The 19,101-nt window shown below is 35.8% G+C and overlaps 2 pseudogenes; one reads left to right on the top strand and one right to left on the bottom strand.

The window, feature by feature from the left end:
- Positions 1–19,101, top strand: part of LOC137245942 (importin-11 pseudogene) — a 195,904-nt pseudogene that overhangs the window by 63,912 nt on the left and 112,891 nt on the right.
- LOC137247289 (DNA-directed RNA polymerase II subunit RPB1-like) lies at positions 6,420–17,428 on the bottom strand (annotated as a pseudogene).

The raw sequence follows: 19,101 nt of genomic DNA on the forward strand, positions 1-19,101 counted from the left end.
GCCATCGTGGTGTGATGGTAGCGTGCTCCGCCTACCACACCGAATGCCCTGGGTTCATACCCCGGGCAAAGCAACATCAAAATTTTAGAAATAAGGTTTTTCAATTAGAAGAAAATTTTTCTAAGCGGGGTCGCCCCTCGGCAGTGTTTGGCAAGCACTCCGAGTGTATTTCTGCCATGAAAAGCTCTCAGTGAAAACTCATCTGCCTCGCAGATCCCGTTCGGAGTCGGTATAAAACAAGTAGGTCCCGTCCGGCCAATTTGTAGGAAAAATTAAAAAGGAGCACGATGCAAATTGGAAGAGAAGCTCGGCCTAAAATCTCTTCGGAGGTAATCGCGCCTTACATTTTTTTTTTAACAAAACTGGACCAAGGCTGCGTTGTGGAACACCAGAAGTTACGTTTATGAACCGAGACCAGCAATTATTAAATATAACTTTGTTTTTCAAATAAGAAGAAACCCAAGAGAGGAACAATGGAGGAAATCCGAACCGATCAAGTTTGAATAAAAGTATGGAATGCGAAAATTTATCAAATGCCTTACTAAAATCAGTATAAATAACATCAACTTCACAATTAGTCTTAAAACTGTTGGATATAAAGGTTGTAAACTCAACAAATTGGATACCGTAGACTTACCCTTGCAAAAGCCATGTTGTGAAAAGTCAACTAATGTAGAGTATCTTCAAGTTGTTCTGTTATAATTGATTCAGGTAGCTTAGGAATATTGTTGGGCTTAGCTATTCCTCTATAATTTATAACACACGTTCTACTTCCATTTTTATGCAGTGGTGTTATGAATGATTCTTTCCACTTCTTGGGAAATATCTCTTGCTTCAGGGCGGCTTTGAACAAACAGGCAAGAGGTCTATATAAGTACCGAGCATAAGATTTCAGCACAACTGACGGAATTTGATCCGGACCACTAGAGTAAGAAATTTTGAGATTTTCCAAATGAGTTAAAACATCATCAGTACATATATATGGGTTGCTTGGGAATTCAGGGGAGACAATCTGAAAGGATAATTCGACGGCGGGTAATCAGAGGTGATTGAATAATTAGATTCGAAGAAATCCGCAAACATATTAGCAATTTCGAAGCTATCGTTGGAAATCTCATCATTTAGCTTCATTGTAGAAGGAAACCCTTTTATCTTCCTTTTCGAATTCACCAAGCTGTAAAACGTCTTAGGATTGTCAAAAATTTGGCTCTGAATCCTACTGATATAGTTCTTGTAACAACTTCTATTTAACGTGTTATACTTGTAACGTAAAATTGAGTAGGCGGCATGGACAGCCATTGATCCAGATTGTTTGTATCGGTTGAATGAACGTGTCTTTTCATTTTTCAGGCGTTTCAGTTCTTTAGTGCTCCAAGCCGATGATGCAATTACAGTGGTTTCGGACATAGGCATGCATTTTTGGAATATTCCGTATAAAACATTATTAAAATGAGATATACTCTCATCAATATCCCCATCGTACTCAGGCCAATTTATTTTCGAAACTTCGAGTATTATTTTAGAACAATTAGCCTTTCTAAACAGAAATCGGCGAGGGTTCTTTCGCACTACATTGGAGGTAAGCTCAGATAGATTGTGAGATTCCGTAAATATCGCAAGAGCTGTATGATATACATCTTCGGGAAGGGCAAAGGGATCACATCCTTTTGCAAAACAACTTGATGAATCGTCTGTGAAAATTAAATCCAAGCATTTACCAAATTTATTCTGAATAATGTTCACTTGAAAAAACCCACACATCCGCTAATTCATTTAGGAACTCGTAGAAGATAGCACGAGAAGAAGTAGGAACAACCATCACTTCTATAAGATTCCACGTCACATATGGCAGATTAAAATCGCCAAGTACAATGACAGAATCACGGGCCCTGACAGTACTGAACACAGATTTCACTATTAAGGAATATTTCAAATATAAAGAAATGTCAGATTGCGGGGGAATGTAACTTGATACAAAATATTTGTAGGTTGAGGAAAGTTTTACTCTTACGCAAAGCAACTCAGCACCCTCGTAATCAGCAAAGTGTACTTCCTCCGCGGAAAACCTAGTGTGAACGGCAGTTAACACACTTCCACCATCTCTGGCCAGTCGGTCTTTTCTAAAAATTTCAAACGAACTCGATAAAACTTCGGCATTAAATACTGTTGGTTTTAACCAAGTCTCGGTTAATACGAGTACGTCATGACTATGTAGAAAAATTTCAGTTAGTTTGGTGTTCAACCCCCTAACGTTCTGATCAAAAATATTAAGTGTGATATTATTTGCGTTTGATAAATCGTAATTTAAGTTTGTACCATTTTTGGAGTGTTGCCTGGCAAGTTTTTTGAGTTATTTAAAGCAGCGCGGTCTCGGTTCGACTTTCTATGTAGTAAACAAATGTACCAGAAAATGTAACGGCCAGAAAGTAGAATTAAGTAGCCTATAAAAAAATTTTTCCGGAACTGAGATTTTGAAAGAAGAAATTTCCCTCGCAGACTTAAAATTAAAATTATAAACACGAATGTTGCTGTTAAGTGCAACATTAAGCTTGGAGCAAACGTTAGAAATATCAGCTTCCGTCAGCGATACGTGGAGCCGTGATACAAAAATGCACCTACGAGGTGGAGCGGCAGTTACCTCCCTAGGATCACCAGGTTCTACAGCTACCGATTCAGCGGCAACATGATTGGGGGTTGCACAAGCTTCAGTAGTAGCAGCGGCATTACAGCATTTGTTATTGGAAACAACATCATTAGCTTTTCGTTGACTGCCACTATTTGTGTGACGCGCAGTATATAGTTCACATGCACTGACAGCAGTAATAGCAGCTTCGTTTTGCTTCAGGCAAGCGATGCCGGTAGCAGCAGAATTTGTAGAGGCAGAGAAATCAGAAGATGATATAGAGGCTGTGAGCGCAGTGTTTGTTACAGCAGTCGAATCATTACCAGAATTGAGTTGTTGACAAAGTTCCTCAATAGCAGGAATAGGGAGTTGAAAGAGAGAGTGTGAAACACTTGGCACAGGCGAAAATGAAAAAAAGATCGCCAGAAGCCCGAGAATTAATATTGTAACGCATTTGGGGAAATTCCGCTTATTACAAACCTTCTGCTAACGTTCGCATCGGTAAACTGTTGAATAAATAACTCCAATATTCAATAATACAAAACGGTTTTTATTGAACTACTTTGAAAGTACTTAACAATAACACTTATACTTCACAACCAATAGCGTGCTTAAATCAAAACTGATTACACTGACTACTCAGCTTGCTCTGCTTTTATACTCTCCGTTGCTTCATTCGCATATTTCTTCTAAGGTCTAGTAATTTCTCCAACTTCATGCTTGGTTACCAACCATATACAGGTATACTTGTAGTTTTGTAACCATATGCTATTGTTAAAAAGTGATTGCCTTTATTGTAGAAATGCCTTACTATTTATACAGAATTTTCTATTTGACACATACATAATTACATTAATGCTTACAAGCAAAAGGTATATACATTCTTGATACATATATTTTGTGTCAGCATATTATTTGACCTAATTTTAGAAATTTGTTATTTAGATATTTTGGGAGGCACATTGACAAACTGTCATTGACGCTCGGTCACGCTATTAACAAATTGGTCAATGCGCCAGTTAAATGTAATCGGATATGGGTCTTGCTGTCGGCAATTGTATGTGATGTTGAACTGCCGCTGTGTTGGGGTTATCGTAACGTATTTAGGTCGATATTGTAATGTGACTGCAATATGACTGGGTGTGGTCTGCATAAAAAGTGTATTGGCGTAGGAGAGCATGATGCATAATGCTACAAACGTATTGACATAAGAGGGCACCATGCATAATGCTACACCATCCACCTATATAATTGGAGACAATTGTATATGACTATATCAGAGACTTAATGACCCACTTGAATTTTGCTTGAGTTAGAAAAAAGATTTTAATTGATTTTGTATTCTATTATAATTTATTGCATAGCGGTAATTTGATATTGACAGTGGTGAGTTTATTTATGCCGTTTTTGTTTGTTTACATTAGTTTACGATTGTTTATAATATGCTGACTAGTGTTGTTTACATTTTTTATACTATTTTGTGTGTTTTTTTTGTATATTTGTATATTTATAATTATGAGTAAAGTTTCGCATCAAGTGTTACTTATTGAAATTCGTTTTACACCCGAGTTTTAATTATGTCGACCCACTTAAAATCCGCTTGTGTTTACAATTTATTCTTTAACATTTATGAAGTAACGGTAACTTGATGCCAAAATGAATTTGTGTGTTTATGTAGTTTTTTTAAATTTATTTGTTTGCTTTACATATGTTTTTATTATTTATTTTGTCATGTGTGCATATTGACCTTGTTTTCTTTTTCTTTTCTCTTTTTTTTCATATGTGTTGTATGCTGACTTTCGAGTACTTAATACGAATTATGAGTTAATTATGTTCTTTTTTTAAACGGTTTTATTTTTCATTCTTTACATTTGAACCTGTTATGGTGATTCTTGTATCTGTTTTTTCGTTTGAGTATAATGTGTTGACATTTGATTTTTTTGTTTGTGCTTGACGAGTAAAGTGGAATGATTTGTTGAAACTGTTTTTTTTTGTTTTTTTTTAAATTATGTGAGTTGCTACCAGATGTTTTATATTGGCTTAAGCCTATTCTTATGGACTATTACTTCCTAATTTTGTAGATAAGTTAAAATAAAAATATTTTCCTATTAATATTTTCTATTCTACTGGTGGTTAAAGTGAAATTATTTTTCCTAAAATTATGACCTCTCTAAAAAGCGATGTTTTCTTAAATGGACCCGGGCTAATAAATTTATAATTATTTCTTTAACGAGTATTTCTAATAACTAAAGATGAATGATTCTTATATCAACTATTTTTATAAAACAACGCTTTTTATTGTTTATTGAGTTCTGCTAAACTAAGAACATATAGGGCCGATGTCACCAACTCGACTTAGGCTAAAACTTAGTTGCAACTTAAGTTAGCCCAGATTTGCGGCTTAGTTTTTTTTCGGTTTCACCAACTTAGTTACTAAAACCATTTGACATATAACAACCTTATCAGCTGTTTTATACATAGTAGTATTTTTGGCTACGTTTTAATTACACGCCACCCACTGAATTTGAAGTATTGTCAGTTACGGTGTCAGTTGGTTTTGATAATTTTTTAATTTCTTTAAAAATAAAATTGCAATATGTCGCGGAAATGCACTTTTAATGCATCTGAAACCAACAAATTATTGGAAATGTGTGGTAAATATGCGGGAATAATCGAAGGAAAAAAAACCGATTGCATCTGCTTGAAAGATAAAGACGATGCTTGGGAGAAAATTGCGCAGGAGTTCAACGCAAGTAACGAAATTTATCGTGAAAGCAAAGAACTAAAAAAAATATAAAAATATTAAATTTGCTGCAAAAAACAAGGCAGCTGAAGAGCGTAGGGCGGTTTATGGAACTGGCGGGGGTCCTGCTACACCGCAGACTTTGTCAGGTGTGGAGGAGAGGATGTTGTCCATGTTAAATGGGAAAGAGATGGAGGGTATTCCGAATACTGCCGATTCAGATGCCCTTAATGAAGATATTTATGGTAAATTGCCTAAAATTTTTATGTAGTTGTTTGAGTACTGATTTAGACTTTTCCAGCGGATAAAAACGAGGAACTTCCACAGCCGAATGTAGAAACGCCTGTACCCGGTCCTGCCACACTGCGGAAGAAGACGAGCACACCACTGTGGACACCTCAAAAACAGTGTGACAAAAATGCTAAAGTCACGTCCTGGGAGCATTTGGCTTCAATTAAAAGTAAATGGACAGAAGCCAAATTGCAGGCAGAGGTATCTTTGGCGAAGAAGGAAGAAGAGAGGGTGGAGCTTCAAATGAAGTTTATGCGTGAGAGGCATGAGCTCGATATTCTCCAATGCAGGGAGCGGCAAGCGGTTGAAATGGAGATATTAAATTTTAAATTACAAAAAGTTAAATTAGAACTTAAAAAATTAAATAACGCGTGAAAGTCGCGCCATCACGTTAATTATACTTGGTTTTTTATTTTAAATTGGTGAATTGAGTTTAGTTAGGTTGCAGATGCTCAATGTAGGAAAAGCTCACTTGGAAATCATGAAAGGTTCGTTGTGATATCATTAAAGACCACAGTTAAAACTTAAAGTTCGAAACTTTAAAGCATAAAATGAGATAGAAGTAGTTTAACTATTTTACCTTTATATTAAAAGTCCAACGACATGGACAACTATTGGAGACGACCCGTCATAACTTGACAAAATAATTAACTTCAAATATCAAATCAATTTAAAAAATCAAAAAAATGCCTTTTAGATAATTTAATGATGTAAAAACAAAAATCAATTAGCAATAACATAAAGAGATCTCATAGATGTAATTTAAGAAACTAAGTATACAAGACTGTAAATAAATAAATAAATAATACGTATGCGAAGTACTAATTTATCTGCATTATCGTCATTGGAAATACAAAATACAATTCAAATCAGTTACCAAAAATAGCATTAATCCTTTCAGCAATTTGTGCCTTGGTTAATTTCTTATCTGCTATATGTACGTTTACGATCCAATTCAATACGTAATAGCCATGGCGAAATGCGAGTTGGGTCAAAATCGGGCATTTCATAGTAAACATTCACGAATTCTTGATCCTCTGAAATCGCAGTTCGCTGTGGATCGGGATCATAGTAAATGGCCGTGTTAGCTGTTACTTTACGCAATGTGGTGTGTTCTAAACGGCACAGCACATTCTTTGCTTTCTCAGCATATCGTGCAGCACCGCCTCTGAAGAAAACAGTTAGTGAGGAAGCCTTTAGTTTATTTTGAAATGTTACGTTCATCGATGATACACCAGCAAAATGGAAAGTGTTGAGTGTCATCTACAATACAAATAAAAAATAAGTAAGACAAATATTTATCAACACACCATAATTACGCACTTGTGTAGCAGGTTCACCCAAACTATGTGCAGCTAAAGCGCCCACCATTTCACCAGGATTCGCTTGTGCTTGCTGAAAACGTGTTTCAATCTCTCCAATCAACCATTCAGACGCTTCAGTCGATAAACGAAACTCTTCTGCTACATATTTCGTGCAGAGCGTCGAACGTACCAAACATTGAAACATAGCGTAGCATTCTCATTAGCCTGTTTTGCCAAACGATCATTACCGACCACAATAACACAACGTTGTAATAAATCATGCACGCCATTAATAACGCACAAAGGCGACAGATCGGTTGGCATGCGTTTGTTAATATGCAAGATTTTCGGTACATTCCAAATCATGCGTTGCAAATTACACGGTAATACGACCTACTCAATTAAAATAAGTTATAACATAAGTTTTTGCTTAATTAAAAAGTAAACAATGTGTTTTACCTTCGAATAACAATTGGGGAAAATTTCACGCAGCGCTTCACGATCGCGACACAATTGATCCCATTCAATTTCCAATTCGGGCAATGCATCAATGCATTACCGCTTTCGCTCAACTCTTTTACAACAGGAGTTTGATCGTGACTACGTAGCGAACAACACGTATTCGGATATAGTTCTTCTCGTTGCCTTGTGCAAAAATAGAAAATTTAATTTATTTAATATCGTAATCATTGTTTCAAAAGTTGCAATAGTGGTTTAAAACTGGCGGAAATAGTGAGGCATAATTATGTGCGAGCGCAATGCGCTTGACTCTTTGCTAAATAAAATAATAAATACTGCAAATAATGACTTATCAAGAAAAAGAAGAAATGATAGTGTGACAGAAAACACGATGTCAAAAAATTGCAAAAACAATTACTATGCAATACTAGATGAAGATCTGGAAGAGTGTAATGATGCATTCCAAAAATTTCAACAATATGTGTATACCACCAAATTAAACAAAAACAGCGAAGAAACACGAGCTGATACTCAAAACAACGACTGTAACCCATCAACTAGTGCAGCCGAAGCTGCACCTGCAAGTGTAAATAACAAAAATGAAGCAAAAACAATTACAAATTCAAAAAACAAAAGCAATATTAAAAACATTTCACCTATTAATACATTTGATGTAGAATCAAAACAAATAATTGAGCTGATCAAAGATGGTTTGAAGATAAAAAATTTTAAAATAAAAGAACACAACCAAAATAAAATATCAATTTACTTAACAAATCTCGAAGACTATAAAAGAGTTCGCGGAGTTCTTGAAAAAGCCAATGTGAAATACTATTCATACACACCCAAATGTTTAAAAACTAAAACATACTCGCTGAAAGGCTTGAATGGCAATACCAAATGTGAAGAAATTTTTAATGACCTTTGTCAATATCAAAATAATAACCTTAAAATACTTAAAGTAAGTCAATTTACTACCAAAAAATCGACAGAGAAAAACATAACGCTACCTATATTCATGGTTCAAGTAAGCGCCGACAGCAACGTGAATGAATTAAAGGCCATTAAATGTATACTATACCATTGTATCAAATGGGAACATTTACGCAGATCCGAGATTCCACAATGTAGGAATTGCCAAAACTGTTTCCATAGCGCTGCCAATTGCAATATGGCAGCCAGGTAGGTGAAATGTAGTGGGCTACACAACAGCAAAGAATGCCCTTCTCCTGGACGAGACTCTGCAGAAAAACCAAATCCTTACTGCGTACTATGCAAGAAGCATGGACACCCAGCATCCTACAAAGGCTGTGAGCGTTATAAAGAGCTACAGCAGAAAATGAGATTGAGAAAACAAAGTTTAGCTACGGCTAAAGCTACCCACACAACCAACTCTAATTTTACTAATCCTAATATAAGCTATGCAAACGCAGCTAGAGTAGCGCAGGTCAATTTTGACACTCCCAATAACCAAAACCTACAAAACTCATTTCTAGTAGAACTAAAAATACAATATTATCTCTAAGTAAACAAATTACAAACCTTCAGAAACAATTAGAATTGCAGACTGCCAGAGTCGATGCAATTTGTGGCTTAATGGACTCTGTATGAGTGTTAGGCCCTTACAAACTTTGAATAAATATAATTTAAACATTATTTCTCTTAATGTTAACTCCCTTATAAATTTAAGCAGAAGACTAGACTTTGGTAAATTTTTAAAGGTGAGAAATCCAGATATATTATTACTCAATGAAACTAAGCTAAACCCGAAGCACAAATTAAAGTTTCTTGGGTACAACTTAACAAGGAAAGATAGGTCGGTAGGCATGAGAGGTGGTGGAACAGCGATACTTATCAAAGATAACATAAAGTTTACGAAAGTTTTTAATCATAAAATTGATAGGTTAACAGTCTTAGAAACTTGCATAATAAAAATACACATGCCTCCAAATAACATTTTATATATAATAGCAGCATATTATCCGGCGGGGAATAATAACGACGCATTTAAAACGGAACTAAATACAGTTTTCGAAGCTCTAAATCTTGAACAACCTAATCACTACTACATACTAGCAGGGGACCTTAATAGTAAGCATACGGACTGGGGAAATGCACAAGAAAATCCTAAAGGCAAATCACTTAGAAATTGGCTTATGTCAAATGAGATAAAATACCGATGCAACCTGTACGCTTCCGTATCTCCTTCATACTTTAGATCTAACTCGTTTTTAGACATCTGTATTGCCGCTAAGAGATTAGACATACAAAAAGACAACGACACGGTTAACTGTCTAAGATGCTTTAACTATGACAGCGACCATAACGCCATAGAAATAATTGCTCGCAGAGACAGCACGAGCTTCTTTACATTGCTGGATAACTCCGTTATAAAAACGTTGGATTATAAAAACCCAACTGGAAAAAATTCAAAAACACCCTAAGTTCAGAACTGCAAAACCAAGCTCGGACACCAGACAATAGGAACTTGAAAAACGTTGAAATCGACCATCACTTAGACAAACTAAACAAAATAATTCTAACCGCCATAGAAAGGAATGTGCCAAAAAGAAGATCTGGCAGCATCACTAACACACTGGCAAACACACCCATTTTAAAATCTCTACTTTTAGAAAAAAGTAGAACCCTTACCATTATAAAAAATTATAACCGCCTACAAGTACATTGCTCCTATAGTGCTATACAACAAGAAAAAGCTAAACTAAAACTAATAAAGAAGCTAATTCAGGACAACATCAAAATTCATATAAATAAGCAACTCGAACTCAAACTATCTTATATCAAGACTGACGATCCCTCTAAAATGTCTTCCATTAAAAAATCATTTCTTCCAAATCAGAGTGAGACCATCAGTCACCTTTGTATTCCCTTTACTTCATCCCCACTCATACAAGAAGCGGGACTAGATTGTAACTTAATTGAGAAGAACCTCACAACTAACGGCTACATTATCAAAAATAACAAAGATATAGTTGATATAATTGGCGTTCATCTTGAATCAATTCACTCTTTAAAAGAAAACAATCCTGACAATCTAATCCATTCACAGGTTGGAGAATGCTTCAATGAGTTTTTAAAGACTAAAACTTTATTTGATAGCATCGGGGTAACCAAAACAACATTTAGAGCAGAAAAAAGGGCAAATAACCTTACCGAAGAACAAACCGAAAGATTCTTCATTCTTACTAATCAGGTTTACATCAAATACCAAATATCATCCTAAAAAATCTTCCAACAGACATAATTCTAGAATATTGTACGCTTTTCAACAATATGTTGAACAATGAATACTTCCCACCCATTTGGAAAACCGCCAATAGTTATACCCAAAAAGAACAAAGACAAAAACAGTCTTAAAAATCTTCGTCCGATCAGTTTGCTTCCAAACATTAGTAAAGTATTCGAGGCAGTAATAAATATAAATATCAATAGAATTATTGAAAACAATGACTTAATAAGCCCCAAACAATTTGGTTTTAAATATGGGCTACTCATGCCATCAGCGTTCTCGTTTCCGAAATAAACTGGAACTGGAATAAAAAACACGTCACAGGAGCTTGCTTCCTGGACATAGAAAAGGCTTTCGATAACGTGTGGATAAAAGGACTTATAACAAAACTCATTGGTTATAAATTTCCCCTTCAGTTAATAATATTAATTTATAATATGCTTTCTAATAGAAAATTCTCGGTATATACAAACGGTATAAAAAATACACGAGGATTTAATATAATAAATGGCCTACAGCAAGGTACTGTAAATGCCCCTCTTCTGTTTAACATCTACATACTAGACTTGCTGGATAAAATAGACAACATTATAGCCTTTGCCGATGATGTTGTAATTTATCACTCAGACAGTTCTATTGCTAATATAAACACAAATCTGCAAATCAAATATAATACTGTTGAAGAATATACAATAGATTGGCAACTCAAAGTAAACGCCAACAAATGTGAAACTGTTCTGTTTCGCCCCCCTATCAAAAAATGCAACTCAAATATTAAAAAATACTGGAAAAGATTCAAAATTTTGTCTAACGAATCTAACTGTATAATTAAACAATCCGATAGAGTTAAATATCTCGGCATATATCTAGATAAATTTTTGTATTATAACGACCACATTAACCACCAAATAAAGAAAACCACTAGGGCGCTCCATGCTTATAAAAAAATGTTCTCCTCTAAATTTTTGGATAACAGGCTAAAAACGATCATGTATCAATCACTTTTAAGACCTATACTTACGTACGGATGTCCGATTTGGTATAACATGTCACCATCATACATGGAAAGAATGAGAAAATTTGAACGGAAAATTCTGAGATCTTGCACCTCCTTGTATAGATCAGCAAGCAGTAACTATACCAAATACGTATCAAATGCGAAGGTTTATAGTATAGCGAAAGTACCTAGAATTGACTGTCATATAATAAATCTGACAAGAAGACACATAATACGCTGTCTCGACAAGGCCAATAACACCTTGATAAGTGCACCCTTTTACGAAAGCGAAGAATACTTTTCGTTAACTGTAAAAAATGGATCATTCCTTTACCTTGACAGGAATGGATTTATACAAAATCAAGATCACATACCGATCATTTAACATATTTTTAGAAGAGCCAACGTAAAAGCAGTGACCTCAATAACACTTAACGCAGAAAACAAACGTTTTGATACATACGTTTCTGTCAGAGACAAATTAGAAGCAGCTGCCATCATAAAGCAATGCTGGTGGCTAAACAATATATAACCACAAACACTAACTCATGCCGGACATCCGACATAACTTTACCTTACCTGATTTTATCATTTTATCATTTTATCTTTTCCCATAAATAGCTAATCAGGCATTGTTTTTACATGTTTTTTCTTTGCAATATAATTATAAAGGACCTAAAAAGCTTCAAGTTAAAGCAGTAACATTTAAATTGTATAAATTAATAAAATGTTATATTATATCAATATGAAGACCGTCAAGTACATGAGAACTCGTCTAGAGTCATTGTATAACTTTTTTGGTAATTTTTATAGCCTTATGCGTTTACATTATGTTAATAATAATGAGCTTAAAGGCCGTGGTTAAATAAAACACAATGTTTAAAATTTCATTGGTTTTTTTAATTTGTCAATATTTCGGCTTCAGTCTGAAGCCATCTTCAGGACTGTAAGTAAACGCAAATGTATAAAAAGGAGGCATTCATTTCAGATACATGGTCATTAAAATTTACGTTATGCAACTAGGTATACATATAAAGGAGACACAACTTACACTTGTGGTTATTCTTTATCGACTGATCATATGTTCGGAAAACAAAAGTAAAATAAACATCAAAAATGTATACAATTTTAAAGTACAGTAAGTGTAAACTAAAATATGCACAAACAAATATATAGGGATACAAACAATAGAACAACGAATATGTCGTCATCCAACATTATGATTTGTTGATCCCAAGTATGCTGCTAGCGGAATAATTTCTGTACGCTGCTTTCTTTCATGTGCGCCGTGAGACTTGCATTTTGTGTTGTTGCTTAAGCAATAAATTGCGATATGCATATGCGCATTGGTCTGTGTCACTTTTAAAATTAATTCTCTTATCATTAGGCGTGTTCATAATGTGGAGCATTTCCATGGTGAAGCGCTTATTATATTGTTTCTCTATGTCCAATATAGTAACATTCTGGAAATCGGGATAGTGGCCCGTATCCTTACAGTGGGCCGTTAAGGCCATTTTATTTTCCGAAGCGTTGTTCCTAAGTTTAATATTGGACTTATGGCCGGAAATCCTTGTCTTTAATTTTAATTTTGTTGTCCCCACATATACCTTCTCGCATAAGTGAGACCCGTCACCGTTGCATGGGATTCTGTATATTAGGTTGGATTTCTCATCCTTTGGAATTCTGGGGAAATTTTGCATAAAAGAGAATCGATATTTTAAATACAATGAAAAAATATACGAACAACGTACAGGAATGCCCATGGGCTCACCAGCCCCCCCCCCCCCCCCCCCCCAGTCATAGCTGACATTGTCATGGAGGAGCTGCTAACAAGATTCGAAAGTGAAACTACTAGCAAACCACGCCTACTTACAAAGTATGTAGATGACTTATTTGCCATTGTAAAAACTGAAGAAATTGGAAACATTCTCACTGAACTCAACAGCTACATCAGAAGCATTAAATTTACAATAGAGGTTGAGAAAGATGGTCAACTACCGTACTTGGACACGTTAATCAATAGGAGAAACAACAAATTATATATTGACTGGTACAGAAAACCCACAGCTTCGGGAAGACTAATTAACTATTATTCAAAACACGAAAAAAGTACAATAATAAATACCGCCAAAAGTTTCATAAGACGGGTACTTACAATAAGCGACAGAATGTACCACAAGAAGAATATCACGATCATCAAAAAAACTCTAGAGGATAATGAGTTTCCAAGTAGCTTGGTCAATAAACTGGTCCGAAATTTCTATACCAGAGCACGTAATGAACGTAAACCCGAAGAAGCAAATAACAAAATATACAAAGCGATAACCTATGTCCCAAGAATAGCAGAGAGGATCAAGAGATCGGACTTATATGACAAAGAAAAGGTCAAAATAGCGTTCACATACAACAATACATTGAAATAAATTTACAGTAATACAAAGGACAGAATTCCAAAGGATGAGAAATCCAACCTAATATACAGAATCTCATGCAACGGTGACGGGTCTCACTTATGCGAGAAGGTATATGTGGGGACAACAAAATTAAAATTAAAGACAAGGATTTCCGGCCATAAGTCCAATATTAAACTTAGGAACAACGCTTCGGAAAATAAAACGGCCTTAACGGCCCACTCTAAGGATACGGGCCACTATCCCGATTTCCAGAATGTTACTATATTGGACATAGAGAAACAATATAATAAGCGCTTCACCATGGAAATGCTCCACATTATGAACACGCCTAATGATAAGAGAATTAATTTTAAAAGTGACACAGACCAATGCGCATATGCATATCGCAATTTAATTTATTGCTTAAGCAACAACACAAAATGCAAGTCTCACGGCGCACATGAAAGAAACAGCGTACAGAAATTATTCCGCTAGCAGCATACTTGGGATCAACAAATCATAATGTTGGATGACGACATATTCGTTGTTCTATTGTTTGTATCCCTATATATTTGTTTGTGCATATTTTAGTTTACACTTACTGTACTTTAAAATTGTATACATTTTTGATGTTTATTTTACTTTTGTTTTCCGAACATATGATCAGTCGATAAAGAATAACCACAAGTGTAAGTTGTGTCTCGTTTATATGTATACCTAGTTGATACCATGTATCTGAAATGAATGCCCCCTTTTTATACATTTGTGTTTACTTACAGTCCTGAAGATGGCTTCAGACTGAAGCCGAAATATTGACAAATTGAAAAAACCAATGGAATTTTAAACCTTGTGTTTTATTTAACCACGGCCTTTAAGGTCATTGTATAACTATATTAAACAAGACAACTGAAACTATTGTTTATTTTAGTATCTAAGCTCATGAATATTAAATAAATAAACATTATTAAAAAAAAAAAAAAAAATCTTTTACATCATCTGTAAAAACTTTACGCATATAACGTTCATTTGACCAATCAAATTTGAATCTTTTTTCTAATGCTTTATTCGATAGCTTAACGGTAGGTAGATTTTGAAATTCTATTGTTTCACCAGCCAAACCATCTTCGCCATAACGCAACTGAATCAGTTGACCTACAGAGTTACGTACTGTGCCATCATAGTTAACCATAACAGACTCCATAGCCTTAATTAAACGACGTTTAACCAGTTTCAGCAGTTTTTACAGCAGTATCGATAAGACCTTCACGACCACCCATAGCGTGAAAATAGAATTCTGATGGCGTCAAGCCGGCAAGGTAATGAATTTTCTACGAAACCATGTGACTCAGGACCGTAATCGTAATGGAATGTGGCAAAGTACGTTTGCGAAAACCATATTGTATACGTTTACCCTCAACGTTCTATTGACCCACACAAGCAATGGCCTGTGAGATATTAATATTGGAACCTTTAGAACCCGACACCACCATAGCCTTTAAATTATTATACCCGGTAGGCGATTTCTTAGGAGAACCACCAGTTTTGTCACGAGCATATTTTGGTATACGATTGACTTGATTTTCGAAAGTTTGACGCAAAGTATTACCTGTAAGTGAAAAATAAGTTTAAGAGATAAAAAGAAAATGCATTGCACGTGAGATAACGCACCATGTGTTGGTCCAACTCCATGTTGTGCGCTTTTTGAATACCGTTAATGACATAATCTTTGGCTTTCTTAATTGCCATCTGCATTATAAGTTTGAGGATCACCAATTGTATCACCAATGTCGATACTGTGACCTTCCAATAACAACCAATTGTTAATAACAGCCTGAATATTACCGTAGAAACGGCCAGCAATTTTAATTTATATGTATATTCATCACTATCAAAATCAGCATTATATGGTGATGTGCATGACAAATTCATACGGAATGTTGACCAAGGCAGCACTTTGACACGATGTCCCATCATACTCATTTTATATAGTTTAGGTTGACGATTGAAAATAACTAAATCATCATCGCGTAAATGTCTTTCGACTTTATAGCCACATTGTAAATGCAAATCTGAAGGTTAAGGATGGAAACGCAAATCTATACGCTTACCATAATCACGTAAAATATATTTAGCGAAAGGATATTTACTAACTCTTGCATTCGATCGATATTGAATGGTGTAACCAATTCTGAAAATGTTAAATTTTGTGCAATTGCACGTGGCTCACCGACTTGATCGATACGCAAATTTGGATCTGGTGTTATGACAGTACGTGCTGAGAAATCGTTTACCCATCAAATTACCACGTATACGCCCTTCCTTACCCTTCAAACGTGCTTTAATCGCTTTTAGTAGCTTTTAGTAGACATATCTGCCATGAAAGAACTGAGTTCACGTGGTAGCGTTGGTGTTTTCCAGTTAGCTTTAATAGAATGGATCTGTGAAGAAATAATACAATTTATTTTAAAAAGAAAATACAGAAATGTATTTCTACTTACGTTCTCCTTTAGGAATATCAAAGGCTTTTGTTGACTTTAAAGGTGTTTTCATTATCGAGCTGCTGCTGTTTGTGATTGGCCGCAATGCCATCGAATATAGTGTTGTTATCAATCTGTTGCTGGAAGTTTTTTAGTTTTCGAAATGTTGGCGCGTAGTACTAAATTTGGTTCGGTAACCATTATGCTGGAAAATATCGATATCACCCTGACGGGTTACATTTGGATGCAGAATTTTCTCTTCCACTAAATATGTTCGCTCATGGCCATTGAAAATATGTATTAAAAATTTTGTTTCGCATTAAAGGATATATGAATATGCTAGGCAAGCAAAATATACTTTAATATTGCCTTATTATTGTGAAGTTATAGCCGAGCAAAATATGTATCAATTATTGTTCCTCTGGTATGGTCATTTCGAGATCGCCCTTCATTTGAGCGATTTGGCGGGACTGTTAAAACATTAATTACAGCATCGTTAACTTCAGGTGAAAGTTGTGGTGCGGATTTATCATTAAAGCGAATGCAAACATTATGCAATACTGCTGTTCCTACAATGATGTAAGGAACTCTAGTGACTTTCATTCGAATGCCCATTGATAGCATAGGAAATCTACGTTTCCACACACCATATGAGCGCTCGACGCAATTACGTGTTCTGATATGCGACTCATTATATAAATTTTCTGCTCTATTTGTACAATTTGAAAGAGGTGTCAACACGACGCTCGAGTTTTCATAGCCACTATCAACAACAATTAGGCCATTCTGGAACTCCCTATTTTCAAGCCGATAGGAAATGCGCGAATTCCGAAAAATCCTTGAATCATGCACAGATCCTGGCCATCGAGCTACAATATCCAATATATTCATTTTGCTGTCGCATATTGTCTGCACATTGAAAGAAAAAAACCCTTTTCTATTTCGAAAGACTTCACCATCATCACCACCTGTATATAAATTAATTTTGTTGTTGTTGTTGTAGCAGTGCTTCGCCCCATCCATAAGGTGCGACCTATCACAAATTGTCATCAATGTCCTCTAACGGGAGTCCAAGGAAACTTGCTTTTTCAACAGGGATGGGCCCTAATGAGAGGGTTGTTAAAGGCGTTGGTTCCAAGAGGGGAGCAGAAGACGGGGGCGGGTGCTGATGCTCGGCATTGCATGAGTGGAAGCGGCCGTATGAGCTGGTGGCGCCGTGGGGCATGGCTTGTTGAGCAGCAGAGCTGCTGGAAGGTAGTGAGGGGCGCTGAGGCGTAGACTACGGGGCGCCCTTAGGATTCGATACCTTCCCGGAGCAGGAGAGTATGGCGCAGTCCCGATGCAGGTAACAATCTATATGAGGGGTCGACTGCTAATACGCGTCCAAAAATATCGAAAGAGGTGTCAAACGACGCGTCTTGACATCAGTATTAATAATTCGAAGGCGGAAAATAAAAATTTTAACTCGGTCAAAAAATATTAACGAAAAACCGAAAATGACCCGCTGTTCCCTCCGAAACCGGGGGTGAGATCCATCGTATTTTTGCGCAGAACACCTATGCATTGGCGGCCTACGGCCGCACTTATAAAAAATTACCCTGGGTGGGTCCAACACCGGTTTGGAGACGACAACATTACAACGACCACATGCAAATCCGAGTGTATTTCTGCCATGAAAAGCTCTCAGTGAAAACTCATCTGCCTCGCAGATACCGTTCGGGGTCGGCATAAAACAAGTAGGTCCCGTCCCGCCAATTTGTAGGAAAAACTAAAAAGGAGCACGATGCAAAAGATGACCTCTCTGCAACTATAGGATACAGTTTCACTTTTTGTTGTGAAAAACAGAAAAAATTCAGTTGAAATAATTATTAATTATTAACTTTTCTCTTAAGCTATTATTTATGATAACTTCACACAAAAAAATTTAGTGCAGTGTTAACACTTTTCAGAGCAAAATCAAAACTAAAAAGCAAGTAAGAAGGTCTAAGTTCGGGTGAAACCAAACATTACATACCCAGCTATGCAATTGAAACGCTGAAGTAGGAGTGGCTTTCAGGCACTCTTGTTCATTTGCAAAGCAAATATAATATCTTTAACGGCTTTTAATTTACGGCTTTTTAAACTTCCAAATTTTCTTCTTCTAAATGTGGGTTTTGCCATGCCCATATACCAATCTTTTTGGGAATTTATGTTTTGCGTCATAAAACAAATCCACCTAGCAAATTTCACTACCTTGTTATTGAATTATCTCATTTTTTCCATTTTTATAAATTTTCAATTTTGAACAAGTGGGCGTGGTTATTGTCCGTGGTTATCGTCCGCGCAAAACACTTATGTTCACAATTTTTTTTGTGGGTACACCAACATTACAACAACCACATGAAAATCGCCAACTTCAACTGCAAATATCTGCGAACTGAGATAACATTTTTATTTTCCGCCTTCGGATTATTATTTTCGAGATTAATACGCGTCTTTTGATACCTCTCTCGATATTTTTGGTAGCGTATTAGCAGTCGACCCCACAACTAGATTTTTACTCCGCTGCAAGGATCTGCTGGGAG

Source organism: Eurosta solidaginis, chromosome 3 (genome assembly GCF_040869045.1).
Source record: "Eurosta solidaginis isolate ZX-2024a chromosome 3, ASM4086904v1, whole genome shotgun sequence".
Classification (NCBI taxonomy): domain Eukaryota; kingdom Metazoa; phylum Arthropoda; class Insecta; order Diptera; family Tephritidae; genus Eurosta; species Eurosta solidaginis.